The 7,902-nt window shown below is 44.0% G+C and overlaps 1 long non-coding RNA gene across 1 annotated transcript; it reads left to right on the top strand.

Moving 5' to 3' along the window:
* The first annotated feature begins 461 nt into the window (after positions 1-461).
* LOC121133653 lies at positions 462-6,668 on the top strand. The gene is made up of 4 exons (XR_005870592.1): positions 462-775; positions 1,210-1,340; positions 1,952-2,076; positions 6,363-6,668. It is a non-coding gene; the product is annotated as an uncharacterized LOC121133653 (long non-coding RNA).
* Positions 6,669-7,902: the final 1,234 nt, after the last annotated feature.

Genomic DNA, 7,902 nt, shown 5'->3' with positions numbered 1-7,902 from the left:
CTGCCTGCTTGGTGGAATACTATTGGCCCTTAACTCCTCACGTCACCTTACCCTATCCCAAGATTCCCATCCCCTACCTTAGTCCTATATAAGTTCCTGCATGTTGGAATAAATCAAGATCCTGCTTCGACAGACTGCCGACTCAGTGTGGTTTTTTCTCCCTGGTAACTAATTGGGGGAGGGTCTGAGTCGTGGACACTCACCATCCCGCTCAGCCCCTGGGAAGAGGCCGGCTGGACTGGGCCTTCCCCAGCTCTACCTGCAGGGAGGACCCTACACTGAAATCCACTCTGTGGCTGTAACCATAAGCAGCACACTTGTTGAGGGTATAGGTAACTGTTTATTGTAGAAATTACTTACAAGAGAAGATGGCAACCAAGGTGAGTCAGTGCAGCTTTTGCCACAGAACCAGAAGCCAAAAAGAGAGCATGTGGCTCTCCTGCACGGTCTTTTATTATCATCTCTGTACATGCCTCTAGCCACGCCCAAAGTGGGCATGGCTAGTGGCATAGTTCACCGCCCTTTCATTACTACATCAGTTTGTTAGTGGGGCAGTCCTAAAGTCTCCTCCTACACCATGCAGTCTCTCAGTAGGCTGTAGCGGACTTGCTAATGTCTCCTGGCTTAAGGCTGGGTGGAGATGGAACTCTCCAGTACGGCCATTGTGGAAAGCCTTAATATTGGGTCAAAGCATCTCCATCTGGTTGGATCAGCAGCCCACTAACAGAAGAGACAAATGACCCACTCAGAGTGGAAATCGATTCCCACTGAACAGGTCAGTAGGAGACTCCTGCCGGACCCTGAAATGTCCCGTGGCAGCTTCTTGGGGATGTAGGAGTGAAGAAAAGAGCAATTGACTCTTGTGCTTTGGAGACTCCTGGGTCCTACTACCCAGCCTCTTTAGTTTGTAGCAGAGAGAAATGCAGACTAGTTCAACGCTGCACCCAGCTGAGTCTCCCTTGTAGGTCAGGTTAGGAGTGCAGAATAGGTCTCCTTTCCCCTCTCCTTCCTTCATAGGAGATTTCTCCTTGGATACCCTTTCTAACCTTCTAGGGGTTCTCATGGATATTAAATATGTTGAAGGCTCCTACTTTCTGCCTCAAACTAGGAGTGAGAATCTAAGGGTCTTGAGAAAGGTCAGGCAGTTTTGTAAAGCTGCCACATCTGATGGGATAGATTTCCATGCTGTTTATTTTATGGATTACCAAGGTTCATTTTCATTTGGCTGAACTATTCCCAAGGCGTCTGAAAGGAAACGCTGCCATGCGAGCAGCCCCGTTTGACACAAACCTGAAAACCAAACGATCTTGAATGTTGAAGGGCTCTGCCTCAATGAGGAGGTAGGTGGAAGTCTGACCCCATTGTGGTGGAGCTGCAAGGGAGAGGGAGGCAAAGGGAGAAGGAAGGGAGGAGTTAGAGGGAGAGGGAAGGAGGGAGCAAGAGATGGGGGAGCAAGCTCTGCAGGTGCCTGGAGCACACATGCCTGGTGCTCCTCCTTGGACTCCATGCAACTCCCACTGTTCCCGCCGCTCACCGTCGTTCCTTTGTCACGTGTTTAGTGCTGCTGCAGCGCACATACACTGACGAGGTCTCTCCATCAGATAGTCTTGATGCCTTAGCTTCTGAAGATGCTAATTCGGAAAGCCAGGATGCACTGGAGGGACCAAGGCACACTAGAGCATGAATCTACTTGGGCAATGGAAGAATGCAGAAGACCAAGGAAAAGACAGAGAGGCATCGCAGCCACCCCTGTCAAGTACAAGAAGTCTTCCCAAGTCAAGACATGTTTAAACTTAGGTTTAAAGGGAGGAATTAGTGCAGTAGCCATGGCCAGGGGAACTTTTCACACAGAAGAAATGATATTAAGTATAAGGAGGTATTATATTAATTGCATTAACATATAAATGATATCAATTATAAGTCTAAAGGATTCAGCTTTTGAGTCTTGCAGAGGTCATGGGAGGAGCCCACTGGGATCTGTAACTAAGCCAGAGGTGGTAGAAGACAATGTTCAACGAGTCCAGCCAGTGGCCTGCCTCAGGTATCAGAACCAGAGCAGAACGGCGTGAACACAAGGTATGGCTTGTGAGGGGATGTGTGTGACTAGGAAGCACCAAGAGACAGTGACGAAATAAAAATAATGGGAGTCAGTTTCCTCAACACTAGAGAACGGGGTGAAACATTTACATAAAAACTATCATAAGCTAGGATCAATGGTATAGTCCTAGCTTGTGGTTGGACACATCATTCTGATTCCTAAGGGGTTAATTGTCAGAACAAATTCTACATAAAAACCACAGAGTACTGCATTTGCGGTCAGTGTTTCCAGTTTGATGGCTCTCCTGTTGTCTGTAATTGTGAATCCTACTGGCTATGTTTTACCTCTAGTATTGTGTGTTTTCATTCTAGAACCCTTTTTCTTTTGTTCTCGATGTCTGTTTCTCTGTTAAAATTCCATGGCTGTTCATTCATTACTGTTACCTTTTAACGTGCTTAAATGAATTTAGAAAGTCCATTCTAAAGTTCTTGTGCCCCGATTCCAATCCAGTGATCTGGGTCATTGCAGCATAGGTAATAATTGCCTATTTTCATTACAGATGATGCGTTCTTGCTTGATGCTTGCCCGTTAGTTTTCACTGTATCCTGGATAGCATCACTCTAGAGTGTCAAGAGTCCAGACTTTGTTACATTTCTTCAGAGAATACTGTGTTAGTCTCTGGCTGGTAATTCACTGGCAGAGAGAACCATCCTTTCAAGAGTTGTCTATGGGTTTTGCTGCCTTGTGTCCAGCCAGAGCTCTTTGAAAGGGGATCTGTTAACACACAGCAAGGCTTGAAGGGAGGGGAAGCAGGGAGCTTTGCAGGTCCTGATCATCTGTAGGCATCTTGGCCTCTGAGTGCAGGCAGCTGTCTAGATGCTGCTGTACGGGAAGAAAGGTCAATTTCCTCCTTGGGGGTCAATTGAAGGATCTTTCAAGCATAATTATGGCTAAGGTGGCTATTTAAAGATCAAATCTGTATTTAAAACTCCCAGTATTAAAAAAAATGAAACTCACCTTCAGGCAACTGGAATCATAAGGTCTCACTAGAGGGATATCCCACATTTACTGTTTAAAGGGTCCCAAGTTACATTTGCTATGCAAACAGAGTTGCCAACCTGTATTAGGATGTGCGCATTCACCAGAATGCCTTTAGAAGGAGGGGGAATGACACAGGTCATTCTAAGGGTAAATGGAAAAGCTTCCTCGCGTATAAGATCAATAGGAAATAATGAATCCCGGGGGAGCCATCCACAGCAAAACACACAGCAAGGAAATTGATCGGTACAGGCAGGATCAGCAACACTGATGTCCATGGCCTTGGATCTGGGGAACTAGGGTGGTGGTTTTGGCCTTGCAACCCAGTGCTGTGCTCCAGGGACATATGTGGCATGGTTCCGTGGAAAGGTGTGTCTTTACATTTTCTCACATGACAAGGACTGTCCTCTTAGGACTCTGTGTGTCCTTCAGCTCTCTACAGATCTAGCACGCAAGTCAGTTGTTTTAATATCATAAGGGATTATGTTACACACACACACACACACACACACACGGAAAATTATAAATATAGAAAAATATGACAAAAAACTATGATTAAGAAGCAAAACTTCCTCCTAAACCCATCATTTCAACCTAACCACTTTTGTTTTACCAAAACGCACATAGATAATATACACACACCCATATATGTGTACAGTCAGCCCTCCGTACTCATGTACTCATCCAGTCATGTACCTAAAAAAATTAAATAATTGCATTTATACTGAACACATGCAGAAGTTTCCTCTTGCCATCCTGTAAGCCACATTGCACAACTATGTGCAAAGTATTCACATTCTCTTAGGCATTATTGTCAATCTAGAGTTGACTTAGAGTATATGGGAGAATGTGCACACATTATATGAGAATGCTATGCTACTCTGTATAAGGGACCTGAGTGTCTGTGGGTTTTCTTTTTCTTGTGAGTCTTAGAAACAGTTCTCGACAGACACTATTCTCCACAGATACTGCATTTGCACATACATACATACATATATACATACATACATATACACATACTGTAAGTGTGTGTACATTAATGAATGTGTGCATGCATGCATCCATATACCAGACCTGCTACTAAGCTGATTTAAAAACCTCAGGACAGTGTAAAGAGATTATATCTCCTAAAATGGTAAGAATGGAAACCACTTCATTGGGCTGCTGTAAACTAACACTGGCTAATACGTGGTTAAAAGCTTAGAATTTTTCTGGCCATGCTAGGCTTCACTAGACATCAGAAAGGACATGGAAGAGGAAGATCGGGAAAGAGCTCAGTGATGAAGGGAGGAGGGAGCCAGGTGCACAATGGACAGTATGTTAAAGAGGCAGATAGAAGATGAGAACTGAGAGCAGTGGTGAGGACAGGAAGTAGAAATCTGCAGTTGAGGGCCAGAGAGCCCAGAGAAAAGTGACCAATTTCTTCCTTGGATGAAAGCTGGAGATGTCCACAGCCTCATTCTTGCCAGAGGCCAGAGATGCCAGGATAATCTAAGCTAAAATAGTCTCTGGTTTCACCGTGGCAAGAGACCGGGGTGCCAGTAATGGAGGGCTGGTCTTCCCTTATCCATTTTCCATAAAGAGACATCCCTTTCCTAGAAACCATGCCGAGAATATGATTAGAACTGTGAAGACATCAACACACCTCATCCCTCTTCCGTCCCTCCACAAACTAACACCTTATTAACTTCAATGCCACCCCGCCCACTAGAAAGCTCTGCCTTTTTCCTTTCTCAAGTTCCCTGTAATAAATACTTCTTGCTAAAACTCATCATGTATGATCCTTGAATTCCATTCCTCCAATCTGGGAAACAAGACGCCTCTGGTTTGGGTTAGCTTTGGTGGCCATTGAATGACCAGAACCTTAGCCTTGCAAGGGCTGAGTAATGTTCTGTCATTCTCAAAGGCACCCAGATGTTCCTACAGGACTTCCTAACCTCAGAGTCAAGGCTACGAGATTCCTTTTCTCCTTTTTGTTTGTTGAAACAATCTCACTCTTCAGTCAAGGCTACCCTGGAACTCACTATGTAGTAAAAGCTATCTTTGAACTTCCAGGAACCTGCATACTAGACTCCCATGTGTGGGGATTATATGAATCTCAAGCCCAGCTCCAAACAGTTGTCTTTACTGGAGGCTCTTGTGTGATTCTCAGTTGCCTGGCAGCCTCAGTGCCAGCAGCATCCCCTATCTAAAGGCATCGTAATCAGAAGCATCTCCAGACATGCCAAAATCTTCCCTTGGGGACAACACTACCTCACAGTGAGAACCAGTGACACAGACCTGTAATATTCTGATTCCCGCCCTTTCCCTGGAAAACTATTCCTTAAGCAAATTCACATGTGCAAAATCTTACGGAGACTCACTTGGAATTTATATTTCTGCCTTTTCAGTAAACATCACAATTACTTCCCCACACCATTAAGCATTGCTACAAATGTCCGTATCATAGTCTATCCTTCTAACACGCTCTCATTATTTTAATGGCACACACTATTGTGAAGTATGTTGGTTCCATTTTTTTCCAACCAAAATCAAAACAACATCTCCCAAACACCCACACAACACAGATGAACACACACATTCATGTAGACTTAAATCTTCACCTTTATTTCTACATTTTTTCCACTAAGGAGATTTCTAGCAGTAAAACTGTTAAAACAAGAGTCATAAAAATATGACAAAGCCTTGATATGCATTGTCTGGTTGATTTCCAAGGCAGCTGTCCACACCCAGACTCAGCAGCATAGCACATGAATGGTTCGGAACCATGATAGATGAAGAGCACCCTTTGTCTACACTTTTGAAAAATAAAATGCAATGCTCTCTGCATAAAGATTGTGTCGTGGGTGATGGAGCAATGCCCCAAACTCCAATAACATTCATGAGGAAGAGGTATGACATGGAAACTATCACTAAATCTTTTTATCAAGAGGAAGGACTTTCTCATTTCTGGGGGTTTATCAATGGCTTAGGAGGTAAGACTGAAATCCAAGGCTGGGTGACTGGTCAACACAACATTGAGAAATTGGTTTTCCATTCCATTTAGGATAATTCCAGGTCACCTACAGAAGGAGAGTATTCTTTTTGTAATAACAGAAGATCCTCATACACACACACACACACACGCACGCACGCACACACGCACGCACGCGTGCACACACACCCTGTTGACTAACCTCCACATTTGGTAGGCTGCTTTCAGAAAGAGAAGGGAGACACAGACTGTGGGTAGCTGGATGACTTTGGGTCAACATGGAAATTTCTGAATCTGGGTTCTCTTTTGCAGCTGAGGTTATTGTCACAACGTCTCTGAGCATCAGGCCAGCGTCTATGCTCAGGACACCTTGAAACTCTTCATCACACTCTAGTGAGGACCACATGGACTTCTGTGACAATGCATGGAATGTACTTTGAGCGAAGGAGGCTTGTTACCTAATTGGCTTGAAGAAGATGAAGATGGAGACAACAGGCGAGAGGAAGAAACCATGAAGGAGGATACAGACAGTGTGATGGTTAACATTGTCAACGCTAACATTATCAGCTTAACACAACCCAGACTCACCTGGGAAGTTTCAATAAAGGGTTGTCTGTATTGGGTTGGTCTTTGCGCATGTTTGTGGTGATTGTCTTAATTGAATTAATTGCTGTGGGAAGACCCAGCCCACTGCAGATGGCACTGTCCCACGGAAGAGGATTCAGAACTCTGCTAAAGAGGAGAAATAACGTCTATCACAAGCAAGCAAGCAGTGAACTTGTAATGCACTCCCTTTCTGCTCTTGACTGTGAATGTTATATGACTAGCTATTTGAAGTTCCTGCCTTGTCTTCCCCACAATGATGGACTATAAACCTGGGACCATAATCTGAACTAAACCTGTTTCTCCCCTAAAGTGCTTTATGACAGGGTGTTTTACCACCACAACAGAAATGATCCAGGAGAGATGGTAATGTAACAGGTCAGGCTGGTGATCACTGAGGCGGGAGGCAGAATTCTGGTGTTGAGGCAGTGGTCATAAATTACAACCAACCCTGGGCAACATTGACCCTATACTCACACCTAGAAATGGACTACTGCCATCCAAGACTGACAGATAAAGAAGCCATAGTAGAGAAGAATTGAGTGCATTATCCAAGAGACAAAAGTCTAAGCTTGTTTTTATAACATTACTGCACACAGGTTAGGATCTAGATATTGCCCCTCCTCCAAAGATAGCTACAGCAGATTCCATAGACAGACAGAAGGATCCCTGGGTTGTGAAAGCATCCAGGCTCCATTTCTTCTGGAAACAGACAGGTATCTCATGGCTGAAAGCATCTTACAGTACAGATCTGTTAAAAAAAAATCCCTGTGGTGGTTATTGGGGATACATACTTTAAACAACAGCCAGACAGAACCCATCCATCTGCTGCATACAAGAAACACATCTCAACGTCAAAGACAGACTTTACCTCAGAGTAAAGGGTTGGGAAAAGATTTTCCAATCAAACAGACCCATGAAACAAGCTGGTATAGCAATCCTAATATCTAACAAATCAGTCTTCAAGTTGAAATCAATCAAAAGAGATGAAGAAGGACATTTCATATTCATCAAAGGAAAAGTCCATCAAGATGAAGTCTCAATTTTGAACATCTATGCCCCAAACACAAAAGCACCCACATTCGTGAAAGAAAGATTACTAAAGCTCAAATCACACATAAATGTGGGAACAAAACACCTTGGCCAGAGGCCCACTTCCCCATCAGCCTGGGAGCAGGCAGCTGTTAGACAATGTTTACTAAAAACATGTTTACTGAAAACAATCTGGTGCCAAAGAAGCTAAAATTAT

The sequence above is a fragment of the Mesocricetus auratus genome, unplaced genomic scaffold, assembly GCF_017639785.1.
Source record: "Mesocricetus auratus isolate SY011 unplaced genomic scaffold, BCM_Maur_2.0 Super-Scaffold_100023, whole genome shotgun sequence".
In the NCBI taxonomy this organism is placed as follows: domain Eukaryota; kingdom Metazoa; phylum Chordata; class Mammalia; order Rodentia; family Cricetidae; genus Mesocricetus; species Mesocricetus auratus.
Note: the sequence above shows the minus strand (reverse complement) of the source record. Positions and strands in the feature narration are given on the sequence as shown.